Source organism: Epinephelus lanceolatus, chromosome 8, assembly GCF_041903045.1.
Source record: "Epinephelus lanceolatus isolate andai-2023 chromosome 8, ASM4190304v1, whole genome shotgun sequence".
Lineage (NCBI taxonomy): Eukaryota > Metazoa > Chordata > Actinopteri > Perciformes > Serranidae > Epinephelus > Epinephelus lanceolatus.
In genome coordinates, this window is record NC_135741.1 from 36,368,265 (window position 1) to 36,384,978 (window position 16,714).

Sequence of the window (16,714 nt, forward strand, 5' to 3'; positions counted from 1 at the left end):
TACAGTAGATGCAGAGTATCTTCAAATTTACTGATTTGACGTTCACCTGTAGCGCGTCAGACACACAGAACAGCCAATGGTAGCTAAGATACAGTATCTAAGATGTGCCAGTGAGATAGAATTTCTGCTTTTTCAGAGCATAAAAGCAAGCTGGGAGTAGGAAACAGACTAATCTGCCAGCTGACTTCTGTTTTTGCTCTTTAGCAATACCGCTATCATTGTGGTGGCTTAGTCCAGCTGTCAACTACAAGTGAAGAGACATCTAGGGTTACATCTCTTACAACTTGGTACCTTCATTAATTTTCCTTAACCGCTTATCATCTTGAGGGTTGCGGGGGGCTGGATCCTATCCCAGCTGACATTGGGCGAGAGGCGGGGTACACCCTGGACAGGTTGCCAGACTATCGCAAGGCAACTTGGAACAATGATGTTGAGATGTTAAGATAGATGACAATATTGACATTACTTCAATATATAGCAGGCTCTACAGGATGTTCAACTACAATTTAACCTTATATCATTACAGTCCTTTGGGTTTAGTTTGAAATGTGATAGAAATTGAAAACATAATGTTCAGTTATATTCATTCATAAAAAGTTTAAACACAAAATGTGATCTTTGAAACAACAGGTCAGAGATGCAATTACATTTTCCCAACATACTTGGTGCTTGAAAAGCAAAGACTATGGAAACTAGACATAACTTGCACATGTAAATAACAGTGCATGTGCATCTGAAGAATTTGTTGTGAGTCTGTTGTGCACCAAAGTCAACGACTTGAATATGTATCATAACGATAAGGGGGGTAAGCATCTTTTGTTTGTTGTCTGTTAGCTTGTTAGCTTGTCGGCTAACTGCCAGTGGCTGATAGATCATTTGTAGTTGTGAGACGTATGATAATATCTGCTACGATGTTCCAGTGTGTTCACATTGGTCTGGTTTACATTCAAAAACTGCACACTCTTAGTACAGCGGATTAGCAGATAAATTGTGCACTTTTTGAAAAAAGCATAAAATTTCTACCATAGTTCGTACATACCATAAGGTTTATTTTCAGATGTGGAGGGAAGTCAGATTTGACCTCTGAGGCCCGGGAGAGGTCAAATTCAAGATGGCCGCCAATAATATTCAAATATGCTTAACTTTGGAACCAAACACAGTAGAAAAACATTTAAAGTGTCATTGCCAACTAAATTTAGGGTGCCCATTCGGTTGATGATACTTTTGAGATCACCAGTATTCAAGAAAATGCATTTCGGTCAAAGTCATGGTCAAATTATGCAGATGGAGTGAGATAAAGGGTGCAAAAAGATGGTTTATTTCCAACATAATAACAGTAATGAGAATGATCATTAAAAATGTATTTACTTACAATATTTCAGTAGGCCTACTATGCTTCTTATACTGAAACTTGCTTTGAAATCAGTAATAACAAATCTACATTTACATGCCAGCTATTAGCTCTCAAGCCTGTTTGATACCGGCGGCACAGTATTGAACTAGGCTACTTTGCTATAACTATTAATTCAGCTTTAGTCCTACTTCACACAAATTACCAAGCTGAAATCTCTAGAACATGCGCTGTTCAATCATTCAACTGACTTCAGCTCATGCATGTTCCAGACTGTCTTCTAGTTTAGCTAGCAGAATTATTTTGATCAGTGCCCGCCTTTTTGTTTTTTTTTTAACCACAGAAGTTAGCTAACTAACTAGGCAGACTCATTCCCGGGTACAATCAAATTCAATGTATTTGCATGTTAAGGCTTACTCAAGTATACTTATATTGGCGGCGTTTCCCAGATGGCTCTTAGCGCTAAGAGCTTCTTAAGAAAGCTCTTAAGCCTCCCGTGAAAGAAAAACACATTTCCCACATCGCTTAGCTTAAGAAGATCTTTCACTAAGAAGGAATTGTAAGATCGAGCTGACCCACTCTTAACAGTCTTCTAAGCGACCAAACGCTCACAGCTCCAGCCGCATCAGGCAAATTAATATTACACTAAGCAAGGAGATATTACAACAGTGCGCACCGTATATATTTTGATCTATTTTATACTTCAGATTTATATTGTTTAGCATTAATTGGTGACAGAAAAGAACAAATTTCATTCTGCAGGGAAATGCGTGTCCTTACTGTGCATATGACAATAAACATTTTGAATCTTGAATCTACATGTTTTATGAAGACCCTATGTGCGCTCAAAGCTGTGGCACAAGTTACGCACCGAAATCTGGCAGAAGAAAAATAATAATAAGACTAAAAATAAGTATGAGGAATAACAAGTGTGTTCCTGTATGTGCTGTGCACATCAGGCACACATAAGTACATATCCCACATCTGCATGCACATATGAGATAGTTTACCGCATCTAAAAAATGCATCAGGGCACAAGAGAAACACATCCACCCTCCAAACCTGCGACATTCAGATATCAGGCAACTGACAGGTGTAATTGAGCTCAGCTGGAACCTCATCAAGGGACGCTCCACCTGCTACTCTATATAAAGGCGTTGCTACATCACACATGTGTGAGATACCATGGCTGCTTTACAACATATTCTCGCTGCTAACCAACAGCGTCACCGTATACGAAGCCAAAGCGTATATGCAAATGCATTTGTGCGTCAGCACTTCAGCCCACTTGACGTGCTGTCAGACCGGGCTGTCCAAATGACGTACCGGCTGAGATACAACGCCTCATCAACTAGTGTCTCCACACATCCGGAAGGCAACCCGGTGCAATTTGCCCTCAGCCCAGAGGTGCAGTGCCTGGCTGCGCTGCGTTTTTACGCAGTGGGGAGCTTCCTGGAGGTGGTGGGAGACAGCACCGGCCTCAGCAAGGCGTCTGTGTTTCTTTGTTTAAATATAATACATTTCCTCATGATTCTCTTACCAAGACTACTTCTTATTTAGTCGTAGTCTTGTTTTCATCATGAAAATAGGTCATTAACAAATATTTATTGTCTTAGTTTTTCATAAGAATTATTAGAACACACATACACACGAACAGCAGAGAATCAGTGCGTTAGGTAGCAGTGCTGTGTGTGACTTATGCGCTGATTAAGTGGTGGGTGATCGATGTGCCTAACATCGATTGTTTCAGCACTGCGGTAGTGGACAGCTCCTGTTAAGAGCTCCTTAAAGAGCTATCTTAGAGCGATCCTAAGAAGGGCGCTCTTAAATGGGAAACGCGGCCATTGTCTGTACATAGTCAGTCAGTTTACCTGGTAGGATATTTATGTCAAAAGTGCTCTCTGTCTCGTCACTTGAGCATACTGTAGCCTACTCATCATGTTGCCTACTGACTACGTCACTAGTGGCATTAGCTACTGATGCTCTAGAGGGCCATCTGCTGATAATGATGTGCTTAGTAGGAAAAAATAACCACACATCCCAGTAAATTATGACTAATTACTGAATAACACATGAGAGTAAAAAGTAATTGAAATATGTTTTGGGGTTAATTAAAAAATTTTAAAAAATGAGGGGTAAATGTTTTGGGGGGTTTTTAAGCAAATTTTGACCTTGACCTAAATACATTTTTTTTATTTCCATTGATTTCAAAAGTATCATCAACTGAATGGGCACCCTAAACTTAGTTGGAAATGACACCTTGGGCTCTAGTTTCCCGGCGCAGCGCAGGGTGGCGCAGGGTGGCGAACCCCGCGCAGAGCTAGTTTCGAGCAGTGCATCCCGAGGCGCGCTCAGCTTAGTAGTTTGGCAGACCGAGGTGCGCTGAGATGGGTGTGGCAGCGCAGCAGGGGGAGGTGTCGACAGATCCAGCTTGGCGCAGTGACAGTTTCATGCCAAAAGGCTTCGCCAAAGGTGCGCTAAAAGCTCGCCAGCTGAAGCCAGGTCTACTGTCAGCACAGGCGGAGCACAGCCGGTGTAAGCCGAAGTTTGGCTGAACGGCGGACAGTGCACACACGTCACCAAAACCTCACAGGCAGGTTTCCAGAATATCAGGCACATTAACGATGCAATAAATACCCACAGGAACCACTATTCAATGCAACTATCTGCAATCAGCACATAAATGTATCTTTATATCGACTGTCCCGTCACATCTGATGTCAGATCAAAGGGGATTGGCACCGTTTGGCACGTTTGGCACGCGTAATGGAAACCCAACCTGATTTGATTAACACAGCAAACTAATGAGTTCACATCCCTCTCAGCCAACCACAAACAGCCACAGCATCAGATAGGGAGTATATATTCAGCATCTGTCATCTTAGAAAAGTCAAAAGAAAAGAAACAGTGAGACTGCGAGAGACAAAGAGAGAGTGCGCAACATTGATTTACAATTGTGGTGACCTCCTCCCAGGCTACCTTTGCATCATCAGCCCGTGGAGGTCTGCTCACAGTTCCGTATATTCGGACACTGCGAGCTTGGACCTCCCGGACCAAAACATCAGTTTCCTCCTGGGAGGAGTTTGGCCGTCTGATGCTGCTGCTCTCTTCTGCCATGGCGAATTGAGTAAACTCTCATTACGCCTTCGTGCGGTGCATTTAAAGGCGAGGAGAGGGGCTCATGTGATTGGTGTGATGTGTGTAAAACCCACTCCACGCCTTCTCTCCTCCCTCTTTCCGACTTGCACAGGTAGGAGGGACGGAGGTGGGAAAGAGGAGTAGCTGCGCCAGGCGCACAGTGTGCCAAACTTGCAAAATCCGCCTGGCCACACCCAGTTGGCGAAGTGCAGGTGTGCTGCGCCCCCGCCTCACCCAGTCTGCGAAACTAGAGCCCCTTAAATGTTTTTCTACTGTGTTTGGTTCCAAAGTTAAGCATATTTGAATATTATTGGCAGCCATCTTGAATTTGACCTCTCCCAGGCCTCAGAGGTCAAATCTAACTTCCCTCCACATCTGAAAATAAACCTTATGGTATGTACTAACTATGGTAGAAATTTCATGCTTTTTTCAAAAAGTGCACAGTTCCTCATAATTTGAGAGCTATCCGCTGTACTATCTACCATGTTCGCTGTCAAAACTTTCGCCATGCTAATGCTAATGCTAAGGATCGGCTTTGGTATTTGTGACAAACCTAATCTAGCTTGCTAGGGTTTTGAATCTCAGATTTTAGGGAAATACCCAGACATCACCCTTCAGTAGAGGAATGGAAACATCTCTCCAGTGGCAAAACGTTGCACAGATACCAGGCAGTAGAGTCAAGGTTAGAGTTCCCAACAGGCCCAAAATTACAACCTGAACCGAATGTGAATGTGAGCTTAAGCCCAAACCCTGCCTATCCGAGATCATCTCATAAAATACTGAGCCTGAGCCCAACAAAGCCTGAAATCTTCAAAAAGTACTAGTTGGCCTCTAACGCTGGGAACACATCGGCTGTGCAGCTGCATAAGCCATGTGCACCTCCAGCAGAAAATAGACCAGTGAGGTGGATCACCAAGTCTCCACAGTGTATTTCCCCACCAGAGAAGCTCCCTTCTCCAGCCTTGCAGCCCGAGCCCTATCTGACCTAGCCAATCAGCACACATTTTCAGCCCAAACGCTGTCCGACTCATCAGGCTTTTCGGGACCCATCGAGCTCAGGTTGAGAATGAGAACTCTAGTTCAGGTCAGACATTTAAGGGGACATAAACAGAAAAACATCTGTGAGAAGACGGGGATCTTTAACATGTGGATGATTAGCAGGTAACATCTTAACCCGATGTCTATGTCATTAGTTTGGCAGGTATTTGGTCATAAAGCAAAGTGTGACAACTAGGACTTTTGGCCTGATGATGGTGCTGAAGAAAAACTCATCAGGGCGGGGGACCATGAATGTTTGCACAAAAGTTCATGGTAATCCATCCAAAAGTTCTTATGATATCTGGACTAAAGTGGTGGACTGACTGAGCAACCAACATTGCCATCCATAAATCCAGGCTGCTAACGTGGCTGAAAAGCCAACTGTACTCAGTCGAAACCAAAGGGCGATAATGAAATAGCTCCTACACAGGACTCGAGTAATGCAGTGCCAAAAAAAGCTGTCAAAAAACATTTCAGAAGTGAAATTCTTTACATCAACAACAATGTTATTGGAAGGGTTTACAAGTCAGATTCGAGTAATAGCAGCTTGTTTACTCCTGCCTGCAGCCTGGATTAGTCTATAGGATGGTATTGTATTTTGATGCCAGACGTTGCCAGTGTGTGGGCTTACATACTGTAGAAAATAATGGGCGTGGGTGTTTTGATGCCAATATACACCACAGTGTGTTGTGTGAAATCAGATAAAATGTCAGCTATAGCAGTAACTATTTTCTGGAGAAATGGAAAAGTGAACAGACGCAGCTACGGTTACATGGTAAGAAAAAAAACATTAAACTACCTAAAGTAACTTTTGATATTATTTTAATTTTAATACACAGATTTTTTCAAAGCCCTTTTAATATCCTCAAGGACAAGGTGAAAGAGAAAGCGAGGCAGAGAGAGAATAAAGAGACGAGGAGAGGATAACACACAAAATAATAGCACACAATACCTAAGCTGTGGAGAAAGGAGAAAGAGAGAGAAATAGAGATAGGCATAAAAACAGGAAATAATAGACAGCCCCATTAGGCAGAGGTTATTGAGTAAATTCATCTCACTAGACAAAAGCTTCTCCTTTGGTTGTGTCACTGCTGCTTCCACAAAACTCAACACTTTCTCTCCAATTTCGCTCTATTTGCAACCCCCCGCGTCTGTAAAAAGCTAAATTGCCCGTCTGCATTGCCTTAAAATGGTTTCCCATGCATCACCACCCTATGTAGGTAGCGATACGCAGGGTAATTTCAACGGCCAAGGAGATGCCTGAGCACAACCGCTTTTAAACAGGAAACCTCAAGGTGCCTTAAATGGATTTCAACATGTTTTTGACCCTGTGGTTCACTTTGTTGTGGGGGAGTGGAAGCATTTACTATCAACACTGCACCGTTTCTGTGTCTTATCAGCTGCATCCTTCTTTCAGACAGAACGCAGGGGAATTGAAAGCTGGCAGAATCGCATCAGAAGACATAAGGAAGGCGGGCAACAGAGCTAGGTTGGCAGAACCTCGCTCCAGGAGGCTTAAACTGAGCGGAGAAAGTTCATTTCTCAACTTGAGCAAGAAGTTCATACATCACAGCAAAGCAAAAGCCGTTACCTTCGAGCGGGAGTCAGGCACCTGTACACTGTGCTTCTCCTTCCTCCTACAATTTAGAGCAAGATGAATGTCCGCTTGAAATGTCGGATGTCTCCACATCAGAAGCCTGATTCCTCAGAGAGACATTGGTGGTTATGTTGCACTGGTGCAAATTCAATTTATTGATCAATTAAAGCCATAAAATTTTGATGTGCTTACAGAGACTGTGTAAGGAAGCAAAAGACACCTGCTGAGGTGTCCTTGAGCAAAACGTTGGACCCTTAAGCTACACTTTTCATGATAAGAGCCAAGAGACACATGAGAGGACACATCATTCTCTGATCCTATTTCTCAAACACACACATGGACAAAACCTTACAGCCACCCTTCCTTCACACATGCAGCCTGGTGTTTGACTAAGCACTCAACAAAATGAGATGAGCTTCTGTGTGTGTGTGTGTGTGTGTGTGTGTGTGTGTGTGTGATGATGGGGGAGTGTCATTGTATTCACTGACTCAGCATTTCCGTGGCACCTGTCACTCCTGTCATTCCACCACAGTTTCTGGATTTCTGGATTTCAGGAGCCAGGATCCCTCTCAAAATGTCTAAAACACAGGATTGATGGCACTGTCTGTCTTATATTTTTCCCCAGCTGGCAAATTGTTTCTGTTGGCAGCATGATGAAACACTAATCACACAAATGCCGATTTTTTTGTTTGTCATGGTCTGTCTCTATATTTTTTCTTTCCTTTTTTGTTTTTATTTGGCTGAAATTGAGGGATATGAATATTGACTGGACTCCTTTGTAGCTTTGTAGTGTTGGGAAATGACTGAACTCTGCATATTTATATTTTTCACAGCAGGAAAAAACAAACAGGTGAGTAAGCTCTAGCTTTGCATCACACTGAAATTGAAGTTACAGTCGTGACTTTTGGGATATACTTGGGTATATACTTTTCACTACAACTATATAAAGTACTTAGCTTGTCAACTGAGTGTTTCCTTGAAAACATTTCTCTAACAATAGTTCTTTTGACCAGTAGTCACTGAAACAAAACCACATGATTATTACATGAGATTAGACAAACTATGTGCTAAAAATGTATCAGTAAAACAGTCCAGTACAGGGTTCTTATAACAGTGGAAATCATGGAGTCCCTTGTTATTATGATACCACAGTTTTTAGGTGCATTTAAACATCAGTATTTCATTATACTGGAGAGGTCTCAATCTGATCCAGACCCTACAGCCACAACATATCAGTGCAGACATAATACTATAGAACAAACTAAATACATACTAAAAACATGATATTACAGATATGCATGACTACCACTACCTCTCAACACCGCATTACATTATGGTGGCATGCATTGGGTTGAGATTATAGCGACATGGTTGGGTTTAGGCACCAAAATTACTTGGTTAGATTTCACAAAAGATAGTGTTTTCAGTTAACATAACTCTGCTTGTTACATATTGGAGAATAGGTACATCATAAAGTGACGTACGTCACATTCGTAGTGATAATTACATCATAAAGGACGTGAGTACATTAAGTTAAAAGACGTCCACATTAACTTTTACTTTCACATGAGACACAAACAGTGGTCTCCTGGGTGAAAGTCCTATGTTTGTTGACCCATACACCACCCTGACTTCCACTCTACTCTCGCTCTTTATATTGTGTATGGGGACATTACATTAACCACTGCCCATTGTGTGACATTGTCAAACCCAGAGAATTCATGTGTCCAACACATTGACTTCCCATTGTTTTTGTGGTGCTGGTATGAAATTTCAACACACTACCTGCCACCACCACGTAATGTGTGCTAAGAGAAGTCATGGTCATTTCATTTATTTAACTGTAAGACCAGGCTGATTAAATATTACAGGTAGAGATCTCCCAAGCTGATCCTGAGGAATCTTCATTCATTCATTCATTTTCCGTCACCGTTTATCCTGTTAGGGGCCGCAGGTGTGCTGGAGTTTACCCCAGCTGACACTGGGCAAGAGGCAGGGACACCCTGGACAGGTCACCAGGCTATCTCAGGGCTGTGATAAGGAATCTGCACACATTCAAAGATCATTTGCAGGGGAAGGAACTCCACTGTGTAACACCACTGTTCAGTCACAGCTACTGGTGTTCATGTAGCATTTTTAAAAAACCCCACCTCTACCCCTAGGATCCACCTGTAGGCTCTGAGGACGTGGTCACTCCAAACTCCCTGCTCTACTGAACTTGGTTCTTCTTTGTGGGGAACGATAATCCTCCCATACATAATCTCTCCATTGCGAGTCAGCTAATTGGAATATCTTATTCTTTCTTCAAACTAATCTGAGCCAAACAATACCATTCTAGTTCCAGAAGTCTGATCATGTCCCACATTGTCCACAGTGGAGCTGTCCTAGTTGAAAACAGCTGACAATGCTGTGGTGACAGACCCCACCTGCTGCACTAAGGTAAAGCAACAAGATATTGCTTTAAGGAAAATCTAGGAGAGCAACAGTGGACAGATATCGTCTATCATCCTGTTGAGGCATATTCATCAAAATCAGCATAGCCAGCAAGGTCTGTTCATCAGGTGAGTCACCCAAGTCACTCTGTCTTCACGTCTCCTTTCACCTCTTTTTTCCAACTTCCTTTTCTCTGTTCAATTCCTGACAATCTTAATCACTTCCAGAAAGGCCAGATTTTGAATTGCATAACCTCAACCTCGGTCCTTTTGTTTCTATTCATCCCCTACCCCTTCTCCGACTCCTGTCATCTGAGTCACATTGTCAGGAATACCGCCACTCTCTCCTTGCCTCGTTGCTTCCAGCTCCCTTTTCTTCATCTCTCATTTTCTGCTATTTCTCACTTTTTAAAACCTTGCCTCGGTCGTTTTCTCCATGACTTTACTGTCTTGATGTTCTGTTGCTTCCTCTTTTGTTTATTCCTTTCCTTTTCCTTACACCCCTCTAATTAAAGGCCAGAGCTTATATATCCTCTCGGTTCCCAAATGGAGTTTGTTCGATTCAAGTACAAGGTGGGATAAAATATTACTAAATACATTTGTTCATCTTCAGCTAGCATGATGTATGGCTAGAGGATACCAAGGAACAAAAAGACTCTTCATTGTCTTGTGGATATTTCCTGATTGTCTATTCTTTTTCTTTATGAATCTGATTGGTTTTACATTACTCACTTTTTGCAACTCTATAGTTGTTAACCAAAAAATGACCTTAGAGTTGGATAGAAATGTAACATCTGTCATTACCTTTCCTTTTGACCTTCTCACCCCTTCAACATTCCAATTTCTTCATCCTCTTTCATCCTACCTATCCCCCCTCTCCTTGAGTGAACCATACCAGCAAGCCAAGATAGCACATCATACTGTATATTGCCACTCTCACCTACATCTCGCCTTCACAGGCCTCAGTTATGCCTCCTCCCTCCACTTTGGTGCTCCCATTCTTCCTTCTTTTTTACTCTCTCTTCTCCAGGTGTCTAGGTCAAATAGGACACTTTTATTGTTGTGCATCTTAACAGGCTGCAACATAAGAGCGGTTGCCATCCCTACTGCTGGATACAGATTCTCTCTTTTTGCTCAAGTTTCTGGTGTCAGCCACATTAACTCCTCTCCCCACAGGAGGTAACAAAAATTCAAACAGCTCCATAAACACTATTGAGCAGCCGGACTGGCCGCAGTTAGATCTTTGGCTTCTCTTGTTCCTTTGGTGTCATTTGGTGTAAAGTAACAGACATCAGGGTGGTTGTTTAAGATAAGCCTGCAGTGTGCCGTCTGTGTAAATCCAGACTTCCAAACATTCAAATAGTTTCCTCTCTCTGACGCTGCAAAGGAGCGTACTTTAACACAGCAGCTTCACCTCAAAGTGCTTTACATGGGCTCGCCTGAGGGAAAAATCCAGATGAAGAACACAGTGCAAACCTATTCCTCTCAGAAACCCATTCAGTGTAGTGTCTGATTTTTTTTTTTTAGCTTGTATCATGTCAGAACCCTTGCTGGTGCTGGAAGGCCACATTTGAGAGTTGTTAGAAAATAACAGCTGGCACTGTACTTCAAATTAAACATAGAGGGTACTGTATGATGCCTAGTAGTCACAGTACTGCAGTATCGCCTTATCCCTCCCTCTGTCCACCTTCGCATTTCCCTCCTGCTCCTCCCCATGGCCTGGGGAATGTCTAACCACTGCTACTGATAACAGAAGACAGATCTGCATCTGAAAGCCATGTACGGAAATAAACAAGAACCAAGCTCTCTAACTTTGACCTTGGCCCAGCTCTAAATATAAACAAGGAGAAAAGGAGGGTAAAGGGAGAATGTCCGAGTGTGTGTGTGTGTGTGTGTGTGTGTCTGTGTGTGTCTGTGCGTCTAAGAAATAGGGGGACGTGCTGATTGGACTAATGTTGCAAAAGCACAGGAATCACCAACGTTCAGTGTTCGGGTTTGTTCGGCTACACACACACACACACACTCACACACTCACTGATTATTTTGCTGCCTCAACTGTTCAGACAGCACAGAACATAAGGCAGAAATTGGCCATTTGGGACAACAAACACAAGCTGTATGGTCTGCAGCAGAAGAAAATGGGTTGCTGAAATTCTTTTAATTGCTGACAAAACAACGGCAGAATTATCCTTGCTCAGACTAGGATGGGAAATAACTCCCCCACCCACCCACCCACGAGCCGTCGGTCTCGCTTGAAGATACCGAACCGTGGATGGTAACGACAATCAAAAAGCTCTTCGCAAGTCCTATTTTGAACTTGGGGAAAGCGAGTGTTTGCAATCAGGCACCGTGTAAAAGTGGCTGCCACCTCCGTCTCCCGGTTACCTGTCACATCTGCCGTGCGCCGGAGCGTCTCTTTCCCCTTACAAGAGAAACTATTTCAATCTGCCTGCCCTGTTTGATCTGCCTTGGCCTTTCACTGTGGAGGCTGCATCAAAAAGGTGCCGGGAACTTAAAAGCTCCATCGCCTCATCTCTCTCTCTCTCTTTTGTGCTCACTCTTTTTTTCAACCTTTTCCTCTGTCTATTTTGTCAGACAGAAATTGGGTGTTGTAAACACTTTGTCACTGGCTCATCAGAAAAAGAGCCAAAAAGAAAACAAGACAAATTGGCTCAGCCACTGTAGTATCACCAATATTCATGTTGGAGTCAAAATAACAAAAGAAAAGAGGCTGTTAAATAAATGAGGTTAAGAGGCTACACATTAATTAAAGGAATTCTTCTAAATCACTTGCACTCTCTTCTCCTCAGGGTTCATCTCTTTCTCTTTCTCTTTCTCTAATGTCATCCAATCTCACCCTTCTGCTCGTATTCCTTGTGTCAATTGGTTGTTGGATGCTGCTCTTTAAATATCATTGTGACATTCTGACTTTAATGTCACCACCACGATAGTCAGATCAGGTCGATCCACCTGACAGGGTCCCTAACTACGGCTTCAGTTCACCACCAGCAGCATTAATGCTCACTGGAAGTGCTGTCCCATCTCTGATCTCCCTGGGCCTACATTTAATGAGGGTGCTTTTTTAATGAACTGTTGCTTTTCCAATAAATGTTGGGAATATTTTTAAATTATCTCTCCTTATTGAAATGACTGACAGCGACTGATGTAGCCAGCAGAGGGTGAGAAAAGCTGATCAACATGTCATGCCTTTTGGTTATAATTGAATATGTAACCTAAAATGTTTCACTGATTAACCTTACTCTCCTATCTGTCATATTTTTTATTTGAGGATGTCTATCACTCTGCCATTTGATCTACATGCCAATCTGAGCAAATCAGAAAAACTGTCTTCCAAAAGCAGTTAAAACAAGTAGTGCTGTATGTGGGACTCAAACTGGTGTTTCGCCATGTAATATCAGCTTACTTGGCAGTCTATAGTCATCAGCCGCTCGATAGGCGAGAGCGTGGCTCTAACACTGCTGGGTTGGTGCTTCAGCTCCTGCTGGGGCCGCCCGTACAGCATTTTAATGTAGACTCTGAAGGCACTATGAATAAAAAGCCCTCGGCTAAATGCCATGTCCATTACATCCTATGGACATGTTATGATAACACACCCCTTCCTCTGGGTGTTTCTGAGTTAAAACTGCTGTATCAATCTGGTTTATTGTCATTCTATCGCCACCTCTCCTCCTCCATTTATTTATTACAGTCACTTGAAGTGTGAAGCGGCTGTGCGCAGACGGACCGCAGGGCGCGTTGCTGATCGTCTGTGGCTCTCAGCTCAGCCGGGGGTCTGAGCCACTGAGGGCTGAGAGCACTGACACCACACCACCCCCACACCTGAAGCCCCCCTTATACATACACACACACACACAAAATCCCTGTGGCGATTGGTGTTTTCACTCAAATACAGCCGCTTTCCTGCTAGGCAAGGTAGTGAGCCCACAGTGTCCATTGTCACTTATAATGTGGCTCATAAAGCTCAATGTCAAGGAAGCTCCAGAAGGAAGGGACCTCAGACAACAGTAAAAAAAGTCACCTAAATAAAAAAGTAGGACTATGCTGTAATGTATTAATTAACCCCTGAAAGGAAATTACAGTTTTAATAATGAGACCTTCAGAATACCAGCTTAAATCCCCCAAAAATCACATAGAATTGCCAGAAAACGTCACCCTCTCTACCGACAGGCATTATGTGATACCAAATCCATTATCACTTCTTTAAGGAGCACCACAAACACACTATCAGCTCTTATATAGCATACATAAGTGTAGTCTTAGCCACTGGAGATTTTAAAGATAACTGCAAGCAAGTATGACACGCTCACTTTGAATATGCGATTAAACACCTCAGACACTAGGGCCACATGGGAAGTGTCATCTTAGAACTTCCTTTAAATATTACTGAACACTGGTTACGGAACCCACAGGATGTCTATAATACATAGAAAGGTGGATACATAGAGAGCCTGGAAGAAAGGATGATCTCCTCTAAGAACAAATTTATAATAAAAGACTCCAAGAATAAACTAGGTAATTAGGTTACAGGCAGCTCAAAGCACATGCAAGCACCACTGTTGTCGGAGTCTGATTCTGACTCATTTTCGGGGCTAAAACCTCTGAAATCACTGCGTGTCTGCGGGTGTAACAGGAACTAATATGCTCCACAGTCATTATGTCACCATAACCGTGCACGCAGTCAGTTTGGATGTCACGCCTCGGCCCCAAAGTGGAGGTGATGTTCAGGGCTTCAGCCTTATCAACGCGTCCCAGCACAGGCACATCATGACACACACGTAAGAGAGAGAGGGGGGAGAAGTCTTTCTTCCCCATGCATCTCTTTGCATCTCCTTCATAGCTCCAACATCATCTCTCTCACACACACACACACACACACACACACACACACATCCTCACAAGTTCACCCTGGAGAGAGATAAGAAGGGAGAGAGACAGAGATGAGAGGAAATTCAGAACATGCAAAGACTCTCTCCCTCTCTCTCTCACACACACACACACACACACACAACCTTAAGAGTTTTTTTTCTATGTGCTCTGGCAGCTAAACCGGTGGCTTGGCGCCCATAGTCTCTCAAAATCAGCCCGTCTGCCTCACCTACGCATTTCAAGTCAAAAATTCATAAGGTGACACAAAACTGTCAGAGCACGTTGATGCCACTCCAAAATGACGAAGCTGTGCGCGTGCGTTCATGTGTGGGTGGGTGAGGGGCTCGCACACGCACATCTGCACGCGCACTCACACACAGGTCGGACACTACAGACACATTAGTAACATTTTGCCTCCAAACAGGCACACAGCTGCATACATGTACAAACTTACACACGTGCACACACGCAATAACGGTCTCACCGCACAAGACCTCGCGTGCATACACTAATATATGCGCACGTGCACGCGCACAAGGAGTGTTTTCAAGTTCAATGTCTTGAGCGCAGTTGCAACGACGTTCATATTCATACTGGGTTTAATCCTGTTTTTCTGCAAAGGACCAACAACTAAACATCCAAAACTCCCATAATATCCCTACAGAGGCTCGTGTGCCTGTGGCGCGCTCAGCAGAGGGTTTATAGCGACTGTAAGACACTAGGCAGTCTAATGGCATCACTGCCTAGCCTATCATTGCGACAACATTCCTATAATACCCCTGCGACCTGACATACCACATAAACATTAAAGCTCCGGCATGTGGGAGATAAAACACCCCCGTGGAGCTCATACACTCAACAGCCTATGCACACTGCCACTTTGCATCCCAAAATCCGCAGTTCCTTCCCGGGTGAAGTGAGGCAATCCTTCACCTTCAACAACTTGACCAAAAGAAAAAGAAGGACGTTCAGTCGTTTCGGTAGATGCTTCATCCGCAACCTCCTCATGAGTCTGGCTGCTTCTCTCCCGTGTGCGCAAAACGAGCCATGCGATGGTTCGAAGCGCATAAAAATATGAATCAACAGAAAGCCGGATTTCTCCCGCAGCGCAGACTGCTCCGGGTGTGCTCATAACGGGAGAGAGACATCGGCGGAAGGTATAAAGGAAGGCAAGGAGAGGAGAGGAGAAGGGTTGGGGGAATGTCACCAACATTTCGGATGTGGGGAAAGAAAAAGCTCCATGACGAGCAAAGAGATGATTAACAACCACAAAAAGTTTGGCTGTACTTACTGATCAAACCGCAATCCGCGTTCGTCCTGCTTGGCATTATTTTTAAGATGTCAGAGTTGCAGCAGAAGACATTTCCATTCCCGGCGGGCTTGTCAGACAGCAGCAGCAGCAGCAAGCACCGGTTCCGAAGCTCAGCTCTGCAGTTCCGTGCGCACAGGAGAGCAGCGCTCAGCATGAATGAGAGGAGAGCTGCGGTTAAACTCCGGCATCCCCTGGCAGAGAGAGAGGATAGAGAGAGAGAGAGAGAGAGAGGGAGAGATGGAGAGAGAGGTTAGTGACATGAGTGCGCCCCCTGGCTGCGCAAGTGCGTTACAGCGCATCGCCAGACGCACCGCTCGGTGGCGCGCATAGGTGGCAGCATCGGACCCGATACAGGCTGCGGTACTGTGTGTTCTCTTGCTCCTTATAGTGCGGCTGAGGCTCAATCATGACATGATAAAGGCTGGTTAACTGGGATCAGATTCTTTGATATATTCCTGATAAAAGCCTGCTCCCATTCAGCTTGATTTATTGCTCCTGCCATCCTATAAAGCATGCAGAGTGGCACTGCTCTGTTCTCAGGTCCCCCTGCTGCTCACAGTGTGTGTTTGGTGTGTGTTCTGTTAACGTGTCTCCAGTTGTTATGTTTCTTTCATGTGAGTGTATGCCTGTGTGTGCATGTATGTAAAACTGTGTATGTGTGTTTCTTGCAGTGGGTACATAAAGGTGCTTGTGAGCATTTATGTGTGTCTAGCGTTCACAGCTGAAGGTCAGCTCTCTTGAAACCTGACGAATCATCTCTATCGGCAGTGCTGGCCTTGTCCCTCACTTCAGTTTTCTTTTTCTTTTCAGATAAAAGCGTTGCCTGAATTCTTCCAAAACTCAGATTTGACAAACTCTTTTGAAGTAGACAACTTTAATCACCTCACTGCCTCATTTTTTAGTTGTCTCTCCATAGTTGTGCCCTTCACATGACTAGTGACTGTTTAAAAGGTGGCATT

General features: G+C 43.7%; 1 protein-coding gene across 2 annotated transcripts in view; it reads right to left on the minus strand.

Annotated features, from left to right (window-relative positions):
• The window catches only part of LOC117257925 (plexin-A1-like), a 351,734-nt gene extending 335,833 nt beyond the window's left edge, over positions 1-15,901 (minus strand). For both annotated transcript variants that reach the window (XM_033628343.2, XM_033628342.2), the window contains exon 1: positions 15,735-15,901. The gene's annotated coding sequence lies outside the window, so the exon portion shown is untranslated. The remainder of the gene's footprint in view (positions 1-15,734) is intronic.
• Between the last annotated feature and the right edge of the window lie 813 nt (positions 15,902-16,714).